The sequence below is a fragment of the Kogia breviceps genome, chromosome 15 (genome assembly GCF_026419965.1).
Source record: "Kogia breviceps isolate mKogBre1 chromosome 15, mKogBre1 haplotype 1, whole genome shotgun sequence".
NCBI lineage: Eukaryota > Metazoa > Chordata > Mammalia > Artiodactyla > Physeteridae > Kogia > Kogia breviceps.
The window spans coordinates 84810046-84832052 of NC_081324.1; the positions used below are offsets into that span (position 1 = coordinate 84810046).

Consider the following 22007-nt stretch of genomic DNA (forward strand, 5'->3'; position numbering starts at 1 on the left):
GTGTGCCTGGATAGATGTTCGTTAAGATGCTATAATATCTCATTGATGCAAATGACTTCTTAGGAGCTGTTTTTCTTCAGTAGGTGAAAATGACTCCTGCAATTTTTTTTTTTTTTTTTTACAATCCTTTTTTTTTTTTTTTTTGGCCATGCCATGCGGCTTGCTTGCAGGATCCTAGTTCCCCAACCAAGGACTGAACCCATGCCCCCTGCAGTGGAAGCACAGAGTCCTAACCACTGGACTGCCAGGGAATTCCCAGAACACTTTTTTAGAATTTAGGAAAGTAGATTTTATTTGACACAGAGTACAATAGGGCTGCAGGAAGAGCAAACTGAAAAGACAAAGCAGGAGAGACACAGTTCTATTGAACAATTAAGTAACAGGAAGGCAAGTCATTAAATGAAGAACGAAACAGTTGAGCTTGATCAAAGAATGCTCTTTTTCTAATGCCCATACTTTTGGAATTCCCACTCTCTGTTCTCCAGCGGACACAACTATTGTGTTTGGAGGCAGCAGGAGATGCAGGGGAAGTGCGTAGACGCCCCCACGCGACGTAGCAGACACCTGGTTAGCTTGACATTCTATGCAAAGACTCATAACGTGGTTCCTGCAGATGGCACGGTTACCAACCACACTGTCCCAGGCTCAGAGGGCTACCACGTTTCCCCCTTTTCACGTCAAAGCGCTTCTTGCCTGCACCGACGCTGGTGCCACCCCAGGTATCCACATCCATCGCCGCCGCCATTTTGGAAACGCACAGACCTTTGCAGCTGTGTGCATATTAATGTTAGTGGAGGTCTCCAGAGTCTCACCACTGCCGCCACATCCCCTAGGAGACTCAGCCAAGCCCCTACAAAACCTGACTTCCGGGGCTTCCCTGGTGGCGCAGTGGTTGCGAGTCCGCCTGCCGATGCAGGGGACGCGGGTTCGTGCCCCGGTCCGGGAGGATCCCACGTGCCGCGGAGCGGCTGGGCCCGTGAGCCGTGGCCGCTGAGCCTGCGCGTCCGGAGCCTGTGCTCCGCAACGGGAGAGGCCACAGCGGTGAGAGGCCCGCGTACCACAAAAAAAAAAAAAAAAAAACCTGACTTCCTGCAGAATCATCCACCACCTTGGAAGTCTCCAGACGTCTTCATTCGCTAAAAGCTGCCAGCTGAACTTCGCCTGTGCCCCCGCCTCTCAGGACTTGAGACGTGTATGTCTCTCTGGCAAGAGCTAAGTCTCCAACACAAAACCACCTTCCAGATCAAAGGTGTAAGTGTGTGGGAGGGCTCAGCTGGCAACCAGGAGCTAACTGCTCTGCTCTGTGGCGGCCGGGCCACAAGAGAAAAGCCTCTGGCTGCTCAGAAGGCTGGAGACGTCACGATGGTTCCAGTTGCAGGAACCAGGAGGCTCCTCTGAGGTCACCTGGCCCTACCGGACCTGCAGGGATGAACATCCATCCATCCATTCATATAGCAGATATTCACCCAGCACCCACTCTGTGCCAGGCCTACTGTGTGCTAGGGGCAGGGGATAGAATAGTGAACAAGACAGACAGGTCCCCTCTGTCCTGGCCTCACGTTTTAGCAGGGGAGAGAGATTTTAAAACAAAACAAATCACACCTAAGCAAATAAATAAGGATTTTATATGATGCTAAAGTGCCAGTGGGAGAAACAGATGAGGGAACAGCACAGAGAAATGAGGAGGTGAAGGGGTGAGGCCAGAAGGGTGAGACCGGGGAGGATATTCTGGCAAAATCCCCAGTAAGTGCAAAGGCCCTGTGCCAAGGAGATGTCCCGTCTGTTCAAGGAACAGATAAGCAGAGACGGTGCCATGAAGAGCAGGCCCCTCAGACAGCATGACCGCCCCGTTTATATCTCTTGTCCCAATACGATTACCGCAAGCACCGCCCCCCTTTCACTCTCAAAGTCTGCGCAATAAATTAATTGTTAGGTTTTTCTTAGGCCATGGTAAAGAATTCCAATTTTAGCCGTGGAGATCTCATAGCAGAAGAGTAACCTAAATCAGAGTGGTCGGATTTAGGTTTTAAAATACCTTTCAGGGAATTCCCTGGCGGTCCAGTGGTTAGGACTCTGTGCTTTCACTGCCCGGGCCCAGGTTCAATCCCTAGTCGGGGAACTAAGGTCCCACAAGCTGCGCGGCACAGCCAAAAAATTTAAAAAATATATGGGACTTCTCTGGCGGTCCAGTGATTAAGACCCCACGCTTCCACTGCAGGGGCCGCGGGTTTGAGCCCTGGTCGGGGAACTAAGATCCCACGTGCTGCGCGGTGCGACCAAAAAAGCAAATCTTTCGATGATTGCTAATTTTGAAGGGGTGATAACTGTTATGTGAAGCATTTTCAAGGTGCGCACTGCAGGATGTAGGGGAGAAAGGCCATCGTGACTGAGAGTAGCTTCAAAATAATTCACTAAAAGAGAAAGCAAAGAGGATGGATGAAGCAGCTGTAACAAAAACACATGATAGGTGTTGAATCTGAAAAATGGGTCCATGGAGGTTCACGGTACGATTTTCTCTACTTTTGTGTCTGCTCCTACTATGGACTGAATGTGTGTGCGTCCCCCACACACAACACACACACACACACAAAATTCCTATGTTAAATCTGAACCCACAGCGTGATGGTACTTGGAGATGGGGGGGTCTCTGGGTGGTGATTAGGTCATGAGGTTGGAGCCATTTTGAATGAAATTCATGCTCGTATAAAGGAAACCCCAGAGAGCTCCCTCACCACTTCAGCCACGTGAGAACACAGGGAACCTATAACCATCTATGAACCAGGAAGTGGGCTGTCACCAGACACAGAATCTGCCAGCCCCTTGGTCTTGGACTTCGAGCCTCCAGAAGCATGAGAAAAAAAAAAAATCTGTTGTTTATAAGCCACCCAGTCTGCGGTATTCTGTTACAGCAGACCCAGTGAACTAAGACAATTTCCCTTTTTTTAAAAAAAAAAAAGAATAAAAATACATCTCCCTGACTGCTGCTTGAGGGTCAAGGGTAAAAAGTGTGGCTCAGCTAGGATGAGAATGAGGTTGCCTTGAGCAGCCTGGGTTGTAGTGACTTGGGCTGGGGAAGCCAGGGAGACCTGGACGGATGGAAGGTGTATTGGGGAAGGATGGATCGGGGGTGAGGGGTAAAGGCAGGGAAGAAATCTGAAATATGAAGAAGGGCTCAGTCCTTCAACAAAGATTCATTGAGCATCTACCCTGTAGCCAGACACCGTGCCACGCTGGGGAATCCAGTGGTGGGCGAAGCAGCCATGGTCCCAGCCCTCCTGAAGCTCACAGTACTGAGGGAGAGACTGAAAATAAATAATCACAAAGGTCTAGAATTGCAAACTGCACAACAAAGGAAGAAGAGAGAGTTCTCGCAGAGCTGGAGAGTGGGAGGTCCTATGCCAGGATATTGTCCTGTCCCTCAAGAACCACCTTCCGCTTCTCCATCCTGATGTCTTCCCTAAGAAGGTGACCCTCAGAAACCAAGTCAGCAGCCTCCCTCGTCCTCTGGTTTCTAGCTGGCTCTGGCCACTGGGAGGTAGGAGATCTGAAGAAGTTGAATGAGGGAAAATGAGATGTTCTCCAGCCTCCTCCAGTGGTATGTTCTTAGTAAAGATACCGTTCATCCTCCTTTGCTACTCCTCTTATCGAGAATCCATTTTCCTTCCCCCAGAATCTGGGCTGACACTGTGACCTCTGTCAACCACAGGTTGACTGTGGCGGAAGTGACCCTGGGTAGCCTCCGAGAGTGGACCTTAATCCATCAGCAGCTCTGCCTTCACCTCCTAAAACTCTCCTTCTTGAAGTCGGCCACCATGTTGTGAGGAAGCCCAAGCAGCTGTGTGGAGAAGCCATGTGAGTGAGGACCATGCCCTCAGCCACCAGCCCAGCTGAGCTCCCAGCTGGCAGCCAGCATCTGTGGACCTGCCAGGCATCCTGGCATTCCAGAACTATTCAAGCCAGAAGATGATAAGAAATACTAAATTTTTGTTGTTTTAAGTCACTACCTTTTGGGGTGGTTTTTTTTTTTAGTAGCAACAGATAACAGAAATGCTCAGGCTGCCCATGACCCTTTCCAAGTAAGGCAGCCCCTCTCCTTCCAGGTTCCAAGGTCATTCCCTCCCCTCCAACCTTCAGCCCTAGGAGTGAGAACAGCTTCACGACTCCTTTTGTTTTCCTCACACCTTTAAAACAGTCCCTGTATTAAACCCTCTTCAAAATCTCCCAGTTTTAGTGCACTGTCCCCGTCCTGCTTGGACCCTGACAGATATGAGAACTGATTCTGCAATGAAAAAGGAGTTAATTAGAGAAGAGGAAGAGAATCCTAGAGACAGCGTTCTGGGGCAAAAGCCTGGAGGTAAGAAAGAATAGTCATTAAAAACAGCAAGTCTGGAGCCAGATAATCCAGGTTCAAATCTCAGCTCACCTGTGGGCATGATACTTACTTCTCTGGACTTCAATTGCCCCATCTGTAAAATGGGGCTAATAATACCTATTTCAGAGGGCTGTGGTGTGAATCAAGTGAGCTCCTATCTGTGAAACCCTTAGAACCTTAGCGTGCTTATTTAATAAAACAAACAAACTGAAAGAGCTCAGGTTGGTAGAGGGGAGAGGTGAGAATGTGAGATGTGAGGTCAAAAAGTAAGCAAAGGTGGGACTTGCCTGGTGGTCCAATGGTTAAGACTCCTGGCTTCCACTGCAGGGGGTGCAGGTTCAACCCCTGGTCAGGGAACTAAGATCCTACATGCCGCGTGGTGAGGCCCCCCCAAGAAAAGCAGAGGTGAGCCCCCCCCTTGTCCACCATATGTCAATTCAGAAAGCCTTCACTGGCTGGCCCAGATGCGGTCAGGTCTCTCAATCATTCATTCATTCATTCCACAAACCATGGCATGCATTGGGCCCTGCTTTGAAGACAGGCAATGTCTTTGCCCTCATGGTGCTTTCATAGCAGTGGAGGGGACAGACATAAGCAATCAGGCTGGGTAAAATTAGAGTGCCATGAAAATAAAACAAGAAGACGTCATAAGGAGAGTTACTTGAGATGGGCCAGCCAGGGGAAGCCTCTCTTAGGAGGTGGCATTGGAGCCAGACTTTGAAGGAGAACGTGGGGACCTGTGAAAAGTGCTTAGAGCAGTGAGCACAGCACGTGCCAAGGTCCTGGGGTGAGCACAGGCTGAACACATCAGAAGATCCACAAGAGGCTAGGGAGCCTGCATCTCAGGGAGTGTCAAGGGAGAAGTGGGGGACCTGGACCAGCGCCAGAGCTGCAGGGCCTTGTGGGCCCCGGGGAGGGGTCTGGGCTTTATACCTGGGCAACGGAAAGCCAGTGCAGGATTTAAGCAGGAAGTAACTCGATCCTGTTTGCTTTGAAAAAGGTTCACTCTGTGACCTCTGTAATACACCCCCCCCAAAGCAGATTCCTTTCCCTGGGAGCATTTTTCTCAGGTGCAGATGGCATTATAGACTCAGCGGTGTGCTTTGTCCCCACTGGTCTGGGACCTGTGTGAGACCGTGTCCCCCTTGCTCACAGGAAACTCTCAGTAAACACAGTTAAACAAAGCACCCTGTGAGTGAGCGTCCTGTGGTCCCTCTCGGCACCACCCCATCTCTGCCCAAACGGGAGTTTCTGCTGCCGGCAGCGTGTGCAGAATGATGTTGCCATCCACTTCTTGCCAAAGAATATTCCTGGAACCTGCTTGGACCTGGGTTTCAGCCACCCCGGCACACACCTCAACCTGGTGCCCAGAAACAGTGTCCCCACTGAGGAAAGAAAATGGCAGCTTTGCTGTTCTACAGTTGAGTGAATTTTTTGAAAGGGCAAAGGCCTTTTCTATCCTAAAGGATTCTTTGTACCAACGTTGGCCTCAACAACACTCACTCCTGCCTGGCGGCACAGCGGCCGTCCTCTTGCTCTGGTGCTGTGGGATGTGTCCCCAGGCGTCGGCAGGCCCCAGGCAGACAAGGTGGGTGTTGTAAAGGAAGGGGCCGTGACAGGAGCTGCAGTTTTCTGGGCAGGACAGAAAATGTTCTGGCAGGAAAAACAGCAAAACAGATGGGTACCTGCTGCAGACAGAGCTGTTTAGTTAGGCTGAAGCACGAACACTTGGCTTTCCTTGAAAAAAGCCAGTGTACAGCAGGCCACACACGGTGAGAGGTTAAGTGGTTCTCTTGAGTTAGGAAGAGAAGCCTGAAAAACTCCACTCAGATTTCAACAAACCAGCGCTAGTACACTTTGGACCTGAAAACAAAAGCCCTAAGAAATTGAGAGAAAGAGAGAGAAAAAGTTGGACTGTAGGGCTTTTGTGTGCTTTGAGATACTTCCCTGAAGGCTGCTGGCATAATCATGCCACCTTCACATGCCACATTTCGGTTCCTTGAACTAAGTTCACTCCCACCCCAGGGCCTTTGCACCTGCTGTGCCCTCTGCCTGGAATCCTTCCCCTGCCCCTCTTCACACAGCTGGCTCTTCTTCATTCAGTTCTCTGCTCAAATGTCACCTTCCCAGAGAAGCCCCACCCTCCCTCACTCTCCAGCAAACCACTCTATTTTCCTTCTTGAACGTTGTCTGAAATTATTCTGTGGGTTTATTCATGGACTTGCTTTTGTGTCTGTCTCCACCCGCTGGAATGCAGCTCTACGACAGCAGGGACCTCTCTAATGCTCTCCGGTACCCAGAACCATCCTGACACATAGAAGACACTCAGTAAACATTCACTGCATAAGTAAATCAATAAAGCTGTTGACTGTGGCTGCTGGCTACTTGCCAGAGGGTTTCACATCTGCAGCCATTGAGATGCTTTTGGCTGAAAGTACTAGAAAGCACCAACCTGAGCCGTTTAACGAAGCCATTTATTATTTCCACAAAAGGGGTAAGTCCTGAGATGGAGCAGCTTTGGGGTTCTCAGTTTCCGTAGTCGAGGATGGACATCATTGAGCACCCACGTTCTTTCCGTCTCCCTGACCCAGCACCTGCTGCAATGCGAGGCGGCAGCCATCAACCTGGAAATCCCCCAGCACACCACCCCCGTGTCTTATTGGCCAGAATTTGGTCACGTGTCCACTTCTCAGCCAATCATAGTGAGGGAATGGTGTCAACCTCAAATTTAGCTGACCTTTAGAATCCTGGGGGGCTTCAAAGTCAGAGCTCATGCCCCATCCTTGGAGATTTTCGGGGTCTGGGGTCCAGCCCTGGGGTTGGTGTTTTTAACTCCCTGTGTGACCCCCACGTGCAACGGGGGCTCAGAGCCATTCATCTCGAGCTGTGGTTCTGCATTCTGAGAGGTGGGAACAAGATCGAAATGCAAATTCTTGGTCCTTAGCCCAGACCTGCTGAATCAGACACTCTAGGGTGAGGCCCAGTGATCTGTGCCTTCACGAGCCCTCCAGGGAATCAGAACTCCTAGGGACTGCTAGAAGGGAGGAGAAGAATCTTCCAGAAGAACAAATGCTTTGAGTGCAGCCTGTGGTTGGGAGGGAGGGACTCCCACGCTGACAGGTCCCCTAGCTCCTCTACCCGGAGAGATAGGCCCGTGGTCTCCCATTCCACCCTTTCCTTTGAGGCCCCTGAGATCTGCAGCAGCTTCAGATGTCCCCAGGCTCTGTGACCTTGATTTTGATTTTGGCTCTCAAGTGTGGCCTGAACTGAAGTTAGTGCAATCAGCTGGGGGCACCATGGGCGAAGGGCATCTTCTCTTCCAGCTCCTCTCTCCCCAGACCTGCCCCACGGGGAAGGGAGACAGGTTCTCAAGCAGGAAGGAGTTTATTTCAGCAAGGTGTTTACCCGTCCTAAGATACTAGCATCAAGTTCCTGAAACTCTACCCTAAGGAACTCATTCAGAGAGGAACAAGACACCAGCGTCAGTCCAGGCTTGGTTATTGATGTAAAAGCATTTGAGTCGTTTTTCCTCTTCATTCTGTTCTCTCTCCCTCCTACCCCCAGCTAACCATTAAGATTTCTCTTGTCTCGATATTTCTCGAATCCTTTTATTTCTCTCCATCTGTAGTGGGTAGAATTGTGTCCCCGAAAAAAGATATGTTCAAGTCTTAACCCCCAGGACCTGTGAGTGTGACCTTATTTGGAAATAGGGTCTTTGCGGGTGTGATCAAGTGAAGATGAAGTCATCCGGGATTGGGGTGGGCCCTAAATCCAATGACTGGTGCCCTTATAAGAGGAGGGGACACAGGGGAGGCTGGAGTGATGGGTCAACAAGCCAAGGAACGCCAGCAGCCACCAGACCTGGAAGAAGCAAGGAAGTTTCCTCCGGTAGAGGCTTTGGAGAGCATGCGACACCTTGATTTCCAGCTTTGGCCCCCAGAGCTCTGAGAAATACATTTCCGTTGTTGGAAGCCGCCCAGTTTGTGGTTCTTTGTTATGGCAGTCCTAGCAAATGAATGCACCATTTCCACCGCCTTGGTTAGACCAGTGGTTCTCACACCTGAGGCACTTCAGAATCACCTGGTGGGATGGGGGTAGGGGGGACCCAAAGAGCTGCCCGCCCCCCCAACCAGGGGGCCTGATTCAGTAGGTCTGGATGGGCTTATAATTTTGCATTTCTAGCAAGTTCCAGGAGACCCTGATGCTGCTATTTTGGAGACCACACTTTGAGAATCACTGAAACACCATCATCCTCCCTGCACGACAGACCCGTCCCCCAACTGGCCTAAACTGTCTTCTCCATCCTCCACCCGCAGGCAGGCAGAGCTTCTTAAAACTCACCTTGCTTGGAAACTGTCTCTCCCAGATTTAAAACCTCCAGGAGCTTCTCAGGACCTGCAGGAGAAAGTCCGGCACCTTCTCGAGCCTCGCTTACCGCCTGCTCTCAGCTCTGGGCACTCGGAACTGACACCTCCACCCTGCTCCAGGGCACAAGAAGAAACAGAGGAAGAATCGCTTTTAAGCACTGCTTTTCTTTGACTTTATCAAGTAATTTTCAATAGATATTGTATTAGTCTCCTTGGGCTGCTGTAATAAAGTACCACAAACAGGGTGGCTTAAAATACAGAGATGTATCCTCTGATCATTCTGGGGGCTAAAATCTGGAATCGGGGTGTGGGCAGGGCCACGCTCCCTCTGAAGTCTCCAGGGGAGGATCCTTCCTTTCCTCCTCCAGCTTCTGGTGGTCGCTGGCTTCCTTGGTGTTCCTTGACTTGTGGACACATCTCGTCACGTGGCCATCTTCTCCCTGTGTGTCTTCAGAGGCCCTGAACAGAACACCCAGCTAAGCTGTACCCAGATCGCTGACCCGGAGACACGTTAAAAGGCGTCTCACCAGTCACCTTGGATTAGGGTCCCACCCTATTCCAATATGACTTCAACTTCACTAATCTGCCATGACCCTATTTCCAAATAAGGTCACGTTCTGAGGGGGTTAGGGCTTCCGTGTACCTTTTTGGAGGACACAGTTCAACCGTAACAGATATTGATCATAATAAGAGCCGACATTAGGACTTCCCTGGCGGTCCAGTGAGTAAGACTCTGCACTCCAAATAGAGGGGGCCCAAGTTCGATCCCTGGTCGGGGAGCTAGATCCCGCATGCGTGCCGCAACGCAGAAGTCTGCGTGCCGTGATGAAAATCCCACATGCGGCATCTAAGACCTTTGCACAGCCTAAATAAATATTTTTAAAAAATAATAGCTGACATTTAGGGACCCTGAACTGTGTCGGGAGCTGTTCTGAATGCTTTATAGCTTTATTTTCAGCTCACTGAAGCCTCACACTGACTCTCTGAAGTCAGAACCCGTAATATCCCTACTTTCCAGATGAGAAAACGGAGGCACAGAGCAGTGAAGTGACCTGTCCAAGGTCACACAACCAGGCAGTGACCAAGCCTGAATCTGAACCCAGGTCTTCAGATTTCAGAGCCTAAGAGCTACAAAATTCAATAGAAACAGGGCTTCCCTCGTGGCGCAGTGGTTGAGAGTCCACCTGCCGAGGCAGGGGGCGCGGGTTCGTGCCCCGGTCCGGGAAGATCCCATGTGCCGCGAGCGGCTGGGCCCACAGCGAGAGGCCCGTGTACAGCAAAAAAAAAAAAAAAAAATTCAATAGAAACAGAAAGGCCTGTTTGATGAAGTCAGTCCCCTCCCTCGCCTGTGCCCCAGACGCCTGTTCCACTCGTACAATTCTGAAACGACTTTGTATTTAATATTTTTTAAATGCATCCAAGTGGCCAGCATGAGAAGATCATCAGAAAGCTGTTAGAGGACTTCCCTGGTGGTCCAGTGCTTAAAACTCCAGGCTTCCACTGTAGCGGCACGGGTTCAATCCCTGGTCGGAGAAGTTCCTCACGCCATGAGGTGAGGCAAAAAAAAACCAAGCAAGCAAGCTGTTAGACTTGCTTTACCCACTTTACTGCTGAGCCATGTGGTTATTTTGAATCACTTCTTTGGGAGAGGGCACCATAATTTTTTTCAGAGTTGAAAACCTCCAAAAGCTCCACTGCAGACTCCGACAGCAGAGGTCTGCCCAGCAGCCATTCCTCGGCCCCTCCTCTCCAGCTCACAGAGCCCTGACTGTGCTTGGCCAGCGGAGTTTGCAAAGCCCTCCTCAAGCCTAGGACCTGGCATCCTTATGATATTATATGTTATCGTTATAATGCCAAGGTAAAAACAATGGAAGGTTTTTTTTAATATATTGAGTATAGTTAATTAACAATGTTGTGCTAGTTTCAGGTGTCCAGCAAAGTGATTCAGTTATACACATACACGTAGCTATCCTTTTTCAAATTCTTTTCCCATTTCGGTTATTAGGTTATTACAGAGTAGAGTTCCCTGTGCTGTACAGTAGATCTTTGTTGGTTATATCTATTTTAAATATAATAGTGTGTATATGTCAATCCCAAACTTCCAATTTATCCCTCCCTGCTAAAAACAACGGAAGTTTTAAAACACACACACACAGTTTGCATCTCTATATTTGTGTGTATATATGAAAAAACAAGGCAATGTTGAAGACAGATTTTGGAGGATGGTGAGGAAAAATAGGGTGGGGGGACCGTACAAAGTCAGATCTCAGCCATTGGCAAAGCCTTGGTTTTTATTCTGGATAATGGATTACTTTAAAATAACAGGGGGACTTCCCTGGCTGTTCAGTGGTTAGGACTCTGCGCTTCCAGTGCAGGGGGCACAGGTTCAATCCCTGGTGGGAGAACTAAGATCCCACATGCTGTGCGGTGTGGCCCCCAATATATTTTTTCGTTAAAAAAAAATAACCAATTAACTTTTCTTCCCCTGCCCCCTTTCTAGCTGCATCACATGGTATGCAAGGTCTTAGTTCCCCGGCCAGGGATCGAACCCGGGCCCCCTGCAGTAGAAGGGCAGAGTCCTAACCACTGGACCGCCAGGGAAGTCCCTTAACTTCCTCTTTAAAAAAGCAATTTTAGGGCTTCCCTGGTGGCGCGGTGGTTGAGAGTCCGCCTGCCGATGCAGGGGACGTGGGTTCGTGCCCCGGTCTGGGAGGATCCCACGTGCCGCGGAGCGGCTGGGTCCGTGAGCCGTGGCCGCTGAGCCTGCGCGTCCGGAGCCTGTGCCCCGCAACGGGAGAGGCCCGCGTACCGAAAAAAAAAAAAAAAAAACAATTTTATTGAGTCACACACCATAAAGTTCAGCCTTTGAAGGCATACGATTCCATGGGTTTTAGTACGTTCATAATGTTGTACAACTCTCACCACCATCTAATTCCAGGACATTTTTACGTCCCGCAAAAGAAACCCCATACCCTTTTAAAAAGTCACTCCCTGCTCCCCCTCCCCCAGGCCCTGACAACCACTAGTCTGCTTTCTGTTTCTGTGGATTTGCTTATTCACACAGTTCATATAGATGGAATCCGATTACTGTTAAAAAGAACATAAGCAGGACTTGAATGGACCAGATGATGAGATTGTGGTGCAAACCACGGATTACAGTTCATTCAATTCTGTGCTCTGACAGCCAACGGGAAAAGCCAGAATCTGGGTCCTTGTGGCAATGTTCAGGTACTAAATTAACCCCTACTGGAGCAGCCCCATTTCTGGCGTCTTGTTATGCTACGTAACAGAGGTCTCGATTGTTCGAGTCGCTTCTTTTTTTTTTTTTTTTAATTTATTTTTATTCATTTATTTTTGGCTGCATTGGCTCTTCGTTGCTGTGTGTGAGCTTTCTCTAGTTGCGGCGAGCGGGGGCTGCTCAGCAGTTGTGGCGCACGGGTTTAGCTGCTCCGCGGCATGTGGGATCTTCCCGGGCCAGGGCTCGAACCCATGTCCCCTGCATCGGCAGGCGGATTCTCAACCACTGCGCCACCAGGGAAGCCCAAGAGAACCTTTTTCATTCAACACTACGAATCTCAGATTGGAGAACAATCTTAGGCCAAGGTAGAAGATTTGTTTCTTCCTGTGCCACATTTCACATCCTTTGCAACTTCTGATAAGTAAGAACTGAAATTAGAGTTTTGCCCAGCACAGAACTGACAAGAGGGAATGTGTTCTTATTTAAGTGAAACGAAACACAAACTCTTAGATTCCCATGAAAGAGCAACTCAGACTCTGCTCAGAGCAAATGCTTTCTCCTTTAAGAAATCACCTTCCAAGGCAAGACCAAACCTCCATAAACGGAGTGAAAGGAGGCTCCAGGAGCACGTGGGAAAGTGCTCTTTTCCAGCATGCGGCCCGTGTTCATCCAGGATGTAGGGTCTTTGCAAATCACCCACTCCAACTGTCCTATGTCACAAATGAGGGTTATGAGGTCCCGAGAGACCTGTTCCAGAGGATCCAAGGTCCACTTCATAGTTCATTTCGCATAAATACAAACTGTGCACAACTTCTGTGGAAACTTTACATCACAAAGCCTCAAAGAAAACCTCTGGGGCTTCCCTGGTGGCGCAGTGGTTGAGAGTCCGCCTGCCGATGCAGGGGACACGGGTTCGTGCCCCGGTCCGGGAGGATCCCACGTGCCGCGGAGCGGCTGGGCCCGTGAGCCGTGGCCGCTGAGCCTGCGCGTCCGGAGCCTGCGCTCCGCAACGGGAGAGGCCACAGAGGTGGGAGGCCCGCGTAACAAATAAAAAAAGAAAAGAAAACCTCTGGAAAGCTGCACAAGAAACCAGCAACAGAGGTTATCTCTGCAGAAGGCAGTCAGAGTAGAGGGAGACATTTTTTCCCCAAAAAAAATCCCGTTCATGCTTGTGGTAGCTTTAAAACATGCCTGTAGATTCTTTGACATTTATCCATGAAAAGGTGGAGCCTGTTATGCACCAAAGGACACAGTCAACAGAGCGAAAAGGCAACCTACAGAATGGCAGAAAATATTTGCAAATCATATATCTACTAAGGGGTTAATCCAGAATATATAAAGAGCTCTTACAACTCCACAACTCCAAAATCAAATAACCCAATTTAAAAATGGACAAAGAACTTGAATAGAAATTTCTACGAAGATGTTATACAAATAGCCAACCAGCATATGAAAAGATTCTCAACATCACTGATCATCAGAGAAATGCAAATCGAAACCACAGTGAGATATCACCTCACACACACTAGGATGGCCACTATCAAAACAACATGAACAAACAAACCAACAAAACAGAAAACTACAAGTGTGGGAAGGATGTGAAGAAATTGGAACCTCTGTGCACTGTTGGTGGGAATGTGAATGGTGCAGCCACTATGGAGAACAGTATGGAGGTTCCTTAAAAAACTAAATAGAGTTACCGTATGATCTACCAATTCCATCTCTGAGTGTATACCCAAAAGAATTCAGTGCAGGATCTCAAAGAGATACTTGCACGTCCACGCAAATAGCAGCATTATTTATGACGGCCAGGAGGTCGAAGCAACCCAAGAGTCCACTGATGGATGGACAAACAAAATGTAGTATACACATACAATGGAATATTATTCAGCCTTAAAAATTAGGAAGGAAATCCAGTCACATGGTACAACATGGATGAACCTTGACGAGATTACGTTAAGTGAAATAAGCCAGTCGCAAACAAGACAAATACCGTATGATGTCACTTACATGAGGTACCCAGACTAGTCAAACTCACCGAGACAGAAAGTAGAATTCTGGTTGCCAGAGGCTGGGTGGGGTGGGGTGGGAAGTTGTTATTCAGTGACTTTTAGTTTTGCAAGATGCAGAAGTTCTGGGCACCTGTTGTACAACAATGTGCATATAGTTAACACTACTGAACTGCATACTTAAAAATGGTTAAGATGGTACATTATATGTCATGTGGTTTTTAACCACATTGCGGGGGGGATGGGGAAAGAAAGCAAAAACCAGAACAAAAAGGTCGAAACGAATTCTCTTCCCCTTGAATGTTCAGGCAGCTGTCTCGCGGCTCTGCCATCACTCACCCCACCCGCGAGGGTCAGAGCTGGCCCACTGGCAGCCTGTCCCCATTCAAGCCCAAGGGCAGACAGGAAGTGAGTGGAGGACAACCAGGTTCCTTTTTGATAACATGACCCCGAAGTTGTGCCTTCTAGCTGTACTTGCTTCTAATGCATAGAAGGTGGCAGAAGTGATGCAGTGTTCACCTGGCTCTCAAGGGCTGCTGGCTCTTGGAACCCAGCCGCCATGCTGGGAGGAACCCCTGACCACATGAAGTTGCTCTGTGTAGAGTTCTGGCAAGAACCCCCACTGAGGTCCCAGCCAAAACCAGCTCCTGATGCCACACAAGTGAGGGAGGAAGCCTCTCTGACCCCCCCCAGCCGTTTCTGACCCCAAGCACGTGAGAGATCCCCGCAGAGACCACCTGGCTGAGCTCACTCCCCCCAGAACCATGGGAGATCATCATAATAGATCATAGTGGTTTTCCACCACTAAGTTCAGAATGGCTTATGAAGCAGCAATACTGTGGAATTTTTTTTAAGTCATGTATATGTATTAGGTATTTTTTAAAATTTTATTTTATTTATTTTATTTTTTTAGAAGATGTTGGGGGTAGGAGTTTATTTATTTATTTTTGCTGTGTTGGGTCTTCGTTTCTGTGCAAGGGCTTTCTCTAGTTGTGGCGAGCAGGGGCCACCCTTCATCGCAGTGCACGGGCCTCTCACTATCTCCACCTCTCTTGTGGCGGAGCACGGGCTCCAGACGCGCAGGCTCAGTAGTTGTGGCTCACGGGCCTAGTTGCTCCGCAGCATGTGGGATCTTCCAAGACCAGGGCTCGAACCCGTGTCTCCTGCATTGGCAGGCAGATTCTCAACCACAGCGCCACCAGGGAAGCCCTTTTTTCATTTTAAAAAGACATGGGACTTCCCTGGTGGCGCAGTGGTTAAGAATCTGCCTGCCAATGCAGGAGACACGGGTTCGAGCCCTGGTCTTGGAAGATCCCACATGCCGCGGAGCAACTAGGCCCGTGTGAGCCACAACTACTGAGCCTGTGCTCTAGAGCCCGTGCTCTGCAACAAGAGAAGCCACCGCAATGAGAAGCCCACGCACTGCAATGAAGAGCAGCCCCCACTCGCGCAACTAGAGAAAGCCCGCACACAGCAGTGAAGACCCAACGCAGCCAAATAAATAAATTTATAATTTTAAAAAGAGAATCAAAGCCTTATTGCTGCTTTTAAAGTCTAAAGGTTTACATAAAAGCTAAAAAGATTCTACATCATAGTTTTTTTCTGCCCATGTATCCTAAAGAACTACTTTCAGAATTTTTTCCTGAGTGTGGAATATTTTAAACATTCATGAAAGGATAGGGAATAACATATTCAGCATCCAGCTCTATTGAACCTTAATATTATGACATATTTGGTGCGCTTGTTTTTTAAAAATACTTTTTAAACATTTTAAATTGTGATTTTAAAAAGACACAGAAGAGGGCTTACCTCATGGCTCAGTGGTTAAGAATCCGCCTGCCAATGCAAGGGACACAGGTTCGATCCCTGGTCTGGGAAGATCTCACATGCCGTGGAGCAACTAAGCCCGTGCGCCACAACTACTGAGCCTGTGCTCTAGAGTCCGTGAAACACAACTACTGAGCCTGTGTGCCACAACTACTGAAGCCCACACACCTAGAGCCCGTGCTCTGCAACAAGAGAAACCCGTGCACCGCAATAAAGAGTAGCCCCCGCTCACCACAACTAGAGAAAGCACGCGTGCAGCAGTGAAGACCCAATGCAGCCAAAAATAAACACATTTTTAAAAAATAAATAAATACATTTTTAAAAAATAAAAAGACACATAACTGGGAACTCCCTGGTGGTCCAGTGGTTAAGACTCTGTGCTTCCACTGCAGGGGCCGCGGGTTCAGTCCCGAATAGAAGAAGTTCCCAAATGGGAGCCTCTGTGGCTATTTTCTGTTTCTCCACCTATTTCCTAAACACTTTTCCATGTGTGCACTGTTCTTCTTTCATCATTTTAACCGCTTCCAAGTGTACAGTTCAGCGGCGTTAAGTACATTCACATCATTGTGCCACCATCACCACCTTCCATCTCCAGAACTTTTCCATCTTCCCCAACTGAAACTCTGTCCTACTTAAACAACAACTCCCCATCTCCCTCCCCCAGCCCCTGGCAGCAACCCCCATTCTACTTTCTGTCTCCAAGAATTTGACTTCTCTAGGGACCTCATATAACTGAAATCCTACGTTATTTGCCTTTTGTGACTGGCTGATCTCACTTAGCATAATGTCCTCAAGATCATCCATGTTACAGCCTGTGTCAGAATTCCCTTCCTTTTCATGGCTGAATAATACCCTAATGTATAGATACACCGCATTTTGTTTATCCGCTCATCCGTTGATAGACGTTTGGATTCTTTCCACATTTTTGGCTATGGGACAGTGCTACTCCTAACATGGGTGTACCAAACTTATCTTTAAATGTTACATAGTTTAAAAGTCAACAGCCCTGTGTATCTGCCACTGCAGATTTGCCTTCCGAGAGCAAAAAGTCAATTGCTCATGAGGGAAAGGACTAGGTGACAGCCCCTTACCTGGGCAGTTAAATGAACAAAATCTGTACCTGATAATGGAGTCTCTTATGGGAAACATCATACTTTTTTTTTTTTAAGTGACAGCCGGGTCCTTTTATAATTTGTCGTAGCTTTGGGCGTTCCATATCCAATTCTACCCTTCCTTCTGAATCCACCATAGCTAATAATTAGCAGCACACAGTTCAACACCAGTGACGGGTGAGGCAATCAATATAAACAGTAGACGCTGCCCTGAAGGACAAAGTCCCCAACTAAGATACAAAGAACTTGGAGAAATGTTTTTCATATTGAAAATGCTTTTGTCAGTGAAATAATGAACGAGGTTAGGGGAAACTTAAATTAATTTTCAAATTAAAACTATTGTAAGATACCATTATTCACCTAGTGGACAAGCAAAGATCAAAGTTTGAGAAGCCCCAGTGCTGGCCAGGGTGTGGGGAAACAGGGGCTGTTGATTATTGCTGGCAGAGTGTAAATTTGTGTAACCTCTTTGGAGGGGGACTCGGCAAAGTCTGTCTAAATTTAAAAAGCATGTGCCCTTTGACCCACAAGTTCCCTTGAGAAGCATATCTATCAGACATACATGCACACATGGGCAAAGATCTATGTGCAAGAATAGCCATGTAGGGAATTCCCTGGCGGTCCAGTGGTTGGGCATCTGCGCTCTCACTGCCGAGGGCCTGGGTTCAATCCCTGGTCAGGGAGCTAAGATCCCACAAACTGCGCAGTGAAGCCAAAACGAAACAAACAAAAAAAACCTTATTAAAAAAAAAAGAAAACCTTATTAAAAAAAATAATAGTCTTATAATCTTGTTCCACTGATTACAGTAGAAAAATATTGGAAGCAATATGAATAGCCAACAGTAGAAGGGTGCTTAACTAAGTGATGGTCCACCTACACCAGCACCATCCAATGGAACTTTCTGCCATGATGGAAACATGTCCACTAGTCACATGTTTCTACTAAACATTTATTTTTCTAAATTTTGGCCTCGCCACACAGCTTGCCAGATCTTAGTTCCCCGACCAGGGATTGAACCCAGGCCACAGCAATGAAAGGGCCAAATCCTAACCACCAGACCGCCAGGGAATTCCCCCACTACTAGACTCTTAACGTGGCCAGTGAACACATTTTATTTAATTTTAATTAATTTAAATGTAAATAGCCATGTGTGGTTAGCTTCTTGGAATCGAGCTATGAGCTTCTAACAACATGGCCTTGTCTTCCTTTCAGCCGCGCCAATGAATCATCCCTGAGACTTCCCCGAAGCCATTCATCCTGCCCATCCTAAATGTGTGACACGACAGACCATTCTGGAGGCCCTGGGCTTGCTGCGATGGCTCTATCACCCAGCCCAGCAAGAAGATAAAAGGCTTCTTCTTGGAATCAGAGCCTGAATCAGACGCTTTGGGTTCCAAGCACCGAGAGCTGCAGTCAGAGCAATAAAACAGAAAAAAAACCCAGTCTTCGTGGTGCTTCCACGGGGATCTGAGAGCATAGTGGTTAAGACCGTGGAGCTAGGCAATCCCACTCTTGGCTATATACGCGGAAAAAACAAAAGCACTAATTCAAAGAGATCCATGCACCCCAGTGTTCCTAGCAGCCTTGTTTACAATGGCCGAGACGTGGAAGCAACCTGAGTGTCCATCCACAGAGGAATGGGTAAAGAAGATGTGGCACATATATACAATGGAATACTACTCAGCCATAAAAAAGAACAAAATGTTGCCATTTGCAGCAACATGGATGGACTTGGAAGTCATTATGCTAAGTGAAATAAGTCAGGTAGAAAAAGGCAAATACTGTATGATATCACTTAAATGTGGAATCTAAAAAATACAACAAACTAGTGAATATCATAAAAAAGAAGCCCACTCACAGATACAGAGAACAAACTAGTGGGTATCAGTAGGGAGGGGAGGGAGGGGCAATTTAGGAGTGAGGGGGTGGGAGGTACAAACTACTGGGTGTAAGGTAGGTTCAAGGATGTACTATAGAACGCAGGGAATAGAGCCAATACTTTGTAATAACTGTAAATGGGAAGTAACCTTTAAAATTGTATTAAAAAATTAAAAATACAGGGCTTCCCTGGTGGCGCAGTGGTTGGGAGTCCGACTGCCGATGCGGGGGACGCGGGTTCGTGCCCCGGTCCGGGAGGATCCCACGTGCCGCGGAGCGGCTGGGCCCGTGAGCCATGGCCGCTGGGCCTGCGCGTCCGGAGCCTGTGCTCCGCAGCGGGAGAGGCCACAGCAGTGAGAGGCCCGCGTAAAGCAAAAAAAAAACCAAACAAACAAAACAAACAAACAAAAAAAAAATTAAAAATACAAACAAAATAAAAATCTATACAAATATATATTCTATAACATTAAAAAAAAAAAAAGAGTGTGGAACTGGGGCCAGACTGCCTGGTGCCCTCCTTGTACCTCTCTGTGCCTCAGTTTCTGCATCAATAAAATCTGGACGTTCACCAGGCCTTGGTCTCAGAGTCATTAAGAAGTTTCAGATCGGGACTTCCCTGGCAGTCCAGTGGTTAAGACTCTGAGCTTCCAGTGCAAGGGGCACAGGCTCGATCCCTGGTCGGGGAACTAAGATCCCACATGTCAGGCAGAGCAGCCCCCAAAAAATTTTTTTTTAAAAAAAGGACAACGAAGAAGTTTCGGATTGAAGTGAGTGTGAGTGCCGTGCGTGATGGGGACTGAGTTATCAGTACGCTGACAGGTAGGGGAACTAACAGTACACAAATATCCAACCAGTCAGAAAATTCCAGATACTGAGAAGCGCTATGAAGGACCTAGGAGTGGATCATGGGATGAGGCTAGTTGAGAGCCAGTGGACTAGTTTAAAATGGTGGTCATGGAAGGGAGGTTGGAGTTGAGACCTGAGAGAGGAGGTGGGTCCTCTGATGGGAAGATCTAGGGGAGGGCGTTCCAGGCAGAGGTGAGCGCAGAGGCCCTTTTAAAGCAGGCAAAGCCTTGGGCTGTTCCTAAGCCGTAATGAAAACTGTGCCGCTAAGGGAGAATGAATCGGGGCAGAACAGCAGCGATGAGGCCAAGAGATAGGATGGCTGGTCTTTGGGGATTTTTAAGCAGGGGAGGGCTTCTCGTTTTCAATAACTAACTGGGATGGCAGACCAGCAAGCAGCAAGACCCGGACACGAGGGCCGGCGGTCCATGTGCTGACACACCGTCACCTTCTGGGGGTCCCCTGGGCCTCATCCCCCTCCTCATGTCCTTCACATCCTCCTGATGGTTGTATTTGCCCAAAGAGAGAGTCAGAAATGAGGAAGAGGGACATAGGCTCAAGCCAGCAGCTTTCTGGAAATCTGCACATCCCACACTACTGGGAGGAGGGTGGATCCTCCAGGGCCCAAGTGGGAGCAGAGACCAGTTGGGGGGTTAAGATGAAAGAAATCGGTGCCTCGGATCAGGGTGTTGGCCTGGAGAAAGAGCCACAAGAGTCTGGCTGTGTTTTAGAGGCTGAGTGGATGGGATTTGCCGATGAATTGGACTGGATGGATGAAAGAAAGAGAGGTTAAGGCTTTGGCTGGAACAGGAAGACACGGAGGAGATATTAGCTGAGACTGTGGAGTGCAAACTGGGAGACAATAAATGTGTTCTATTATATATATTTTTCAAAATGGCACACACACATATGAGGAAACAATCAGACAAATCCAGAATGGGAGACCTTTGTTAAATCGGCTGGCCTGGTTCTTCAGTCAGTGTCCTAGGAAATGCAAAAGGCATAGGGTTGCTCTAGATTAAGAGAAAGAGAGGGTGTGGGGAATTACCTGGCAGTCCAGTGGTTAGGACGCTGCCTCTCACTGCGGAGGTCCTGGGTTCAATCCCTGGTCAGGGAACTAAGATCCCACAGGCCACACTGAATGGCCAAAAAAAAAAGAGAGACAGAGGAGGGGTGTTGTGTGAAGGGAGAGAAGGTTAGCTCTCCCCTGGACTAGGATAGAAGAGGCCCTCAGGCCTGACAACACAGATATGGTTAAAGTAGCACCACCTACCCACGGTTTCTCAAAGTTGTGTGCCTGAGGTACACTGGTGGGGAATTCAGTGCCACATCTGCCCTGACCCCTGAGATCTGCCCCCTAGGTCTCTCTCCAAAAAAGGTTGGTGAGGACATCGCCAAGGCAACCAGTGACTGGAAGCGTCTAAGGATGACAGTGAAAGTGACCATTCAGAACCAACAGTCTTAGACTGAGGTGGTACGTTTTGCCTCTGCGCTGATCATCAAAGTCCTCAAGGAACGGCCAAGACACGGAAAGAAGCAGAAAAACATTAAGCCAAGTGGGAGTATCACTTGGACGGGATTGTCAACATTGCCCGACAGATGATGCAGCACCAGTCTTTGGTTAGAGAATTCTCTTGGAACCATCAAGAGACACTGAGGCTGCCCAGCCTGTGAGGTGTTGTGCTGATGGCTACCACCATCACGACATGAAAGATGGCATCAACAGGGGTGCCATGCAATGCCCAGTTAGTTAAAAACTAGAAAGGGAAGTGTTTCAATAAAGGAGCATGTAAATAAAGAATCATTTCACAACCAAACCAAAAAAAAAAAAAAAAGAGAGAGAGCGAGAGAAACATAAAGGAGATATAATAACCAATGCAAAGCATGAATCTTTACTGAATCCTGGATCAAAAAATAAATCAGCTATACTGACATTCTTAGGATGATTTATTCCAAAAACTTTCAAACTTCTCTTTTGGCCGGGAAACATTTGAAAAAAAAATGTCTAATTTGTTTTCAATTTCTTTTTAAATGAAAGAAAAGGACTTCCCTAAGTGGCGCAGCGGTTAAGAATCCGCCTGCCAATGCAGGGAACATGTGTTCAAGCCCTGGTCCGGGAAGATTCCCACATGCCGCGGGGCAACTAAGCCCGTGCGCCACAACTACTGAGCCTGTACTCTAGAGCCCGCGAGCCACAACTACTGAGCCCGTGCGCCACAACTACTGAAGCCTGCACGCCTAGAGCCCGTGCTCCGCAACAAGAGAAGCCACCACAATGAGAAGCCTGTGCACCACAACAAAGAGTAGCCCCCACTCGCAACAACTAGAGAAAGCCCGTGCATAGCAATGAAGACCCAACG

At 48.2% G+C, this 22007-nt stretch overlaps 1 non-coding gene and 3 pseudogenes across 1 annotated transcript; 2 read left to right on the forward strand and 2 right to left on the reverse strand.

Moving 5' to 3' along the window:
- Nucleotides 1-443: 443 nt before the first annotated feature.
- On the reverse strand, nt 444-751 carry LOC131742809 (E3 ubiquitin-protein ligase RBX1 pseudogene; annotated as a pseudogene).
- A 9535-nt stretch (nt 752-10286) lies between these two features.
- LOC131742191 (large ribosomal subunit protein uL11-like) lies at nt 10287-21401 on the forward strand (annotated as a pseudogene).
- Nucleotides 11268-11340, reverse strand: TRNAR-UCU (transfer RNA arginine (anticodon UCU)). Its single transcript has one exon. It is a non-coding gene; the product is annotated as a tRNA-Arg (tRNA).
- Nucleotides 20821-20931, forward strand: LOC131742962 (U6atac minor spliceosomal RNA; annotated as a pseudogene).
- Nucleotides 21402-22007: the final 606 nt, after the last annotated feature.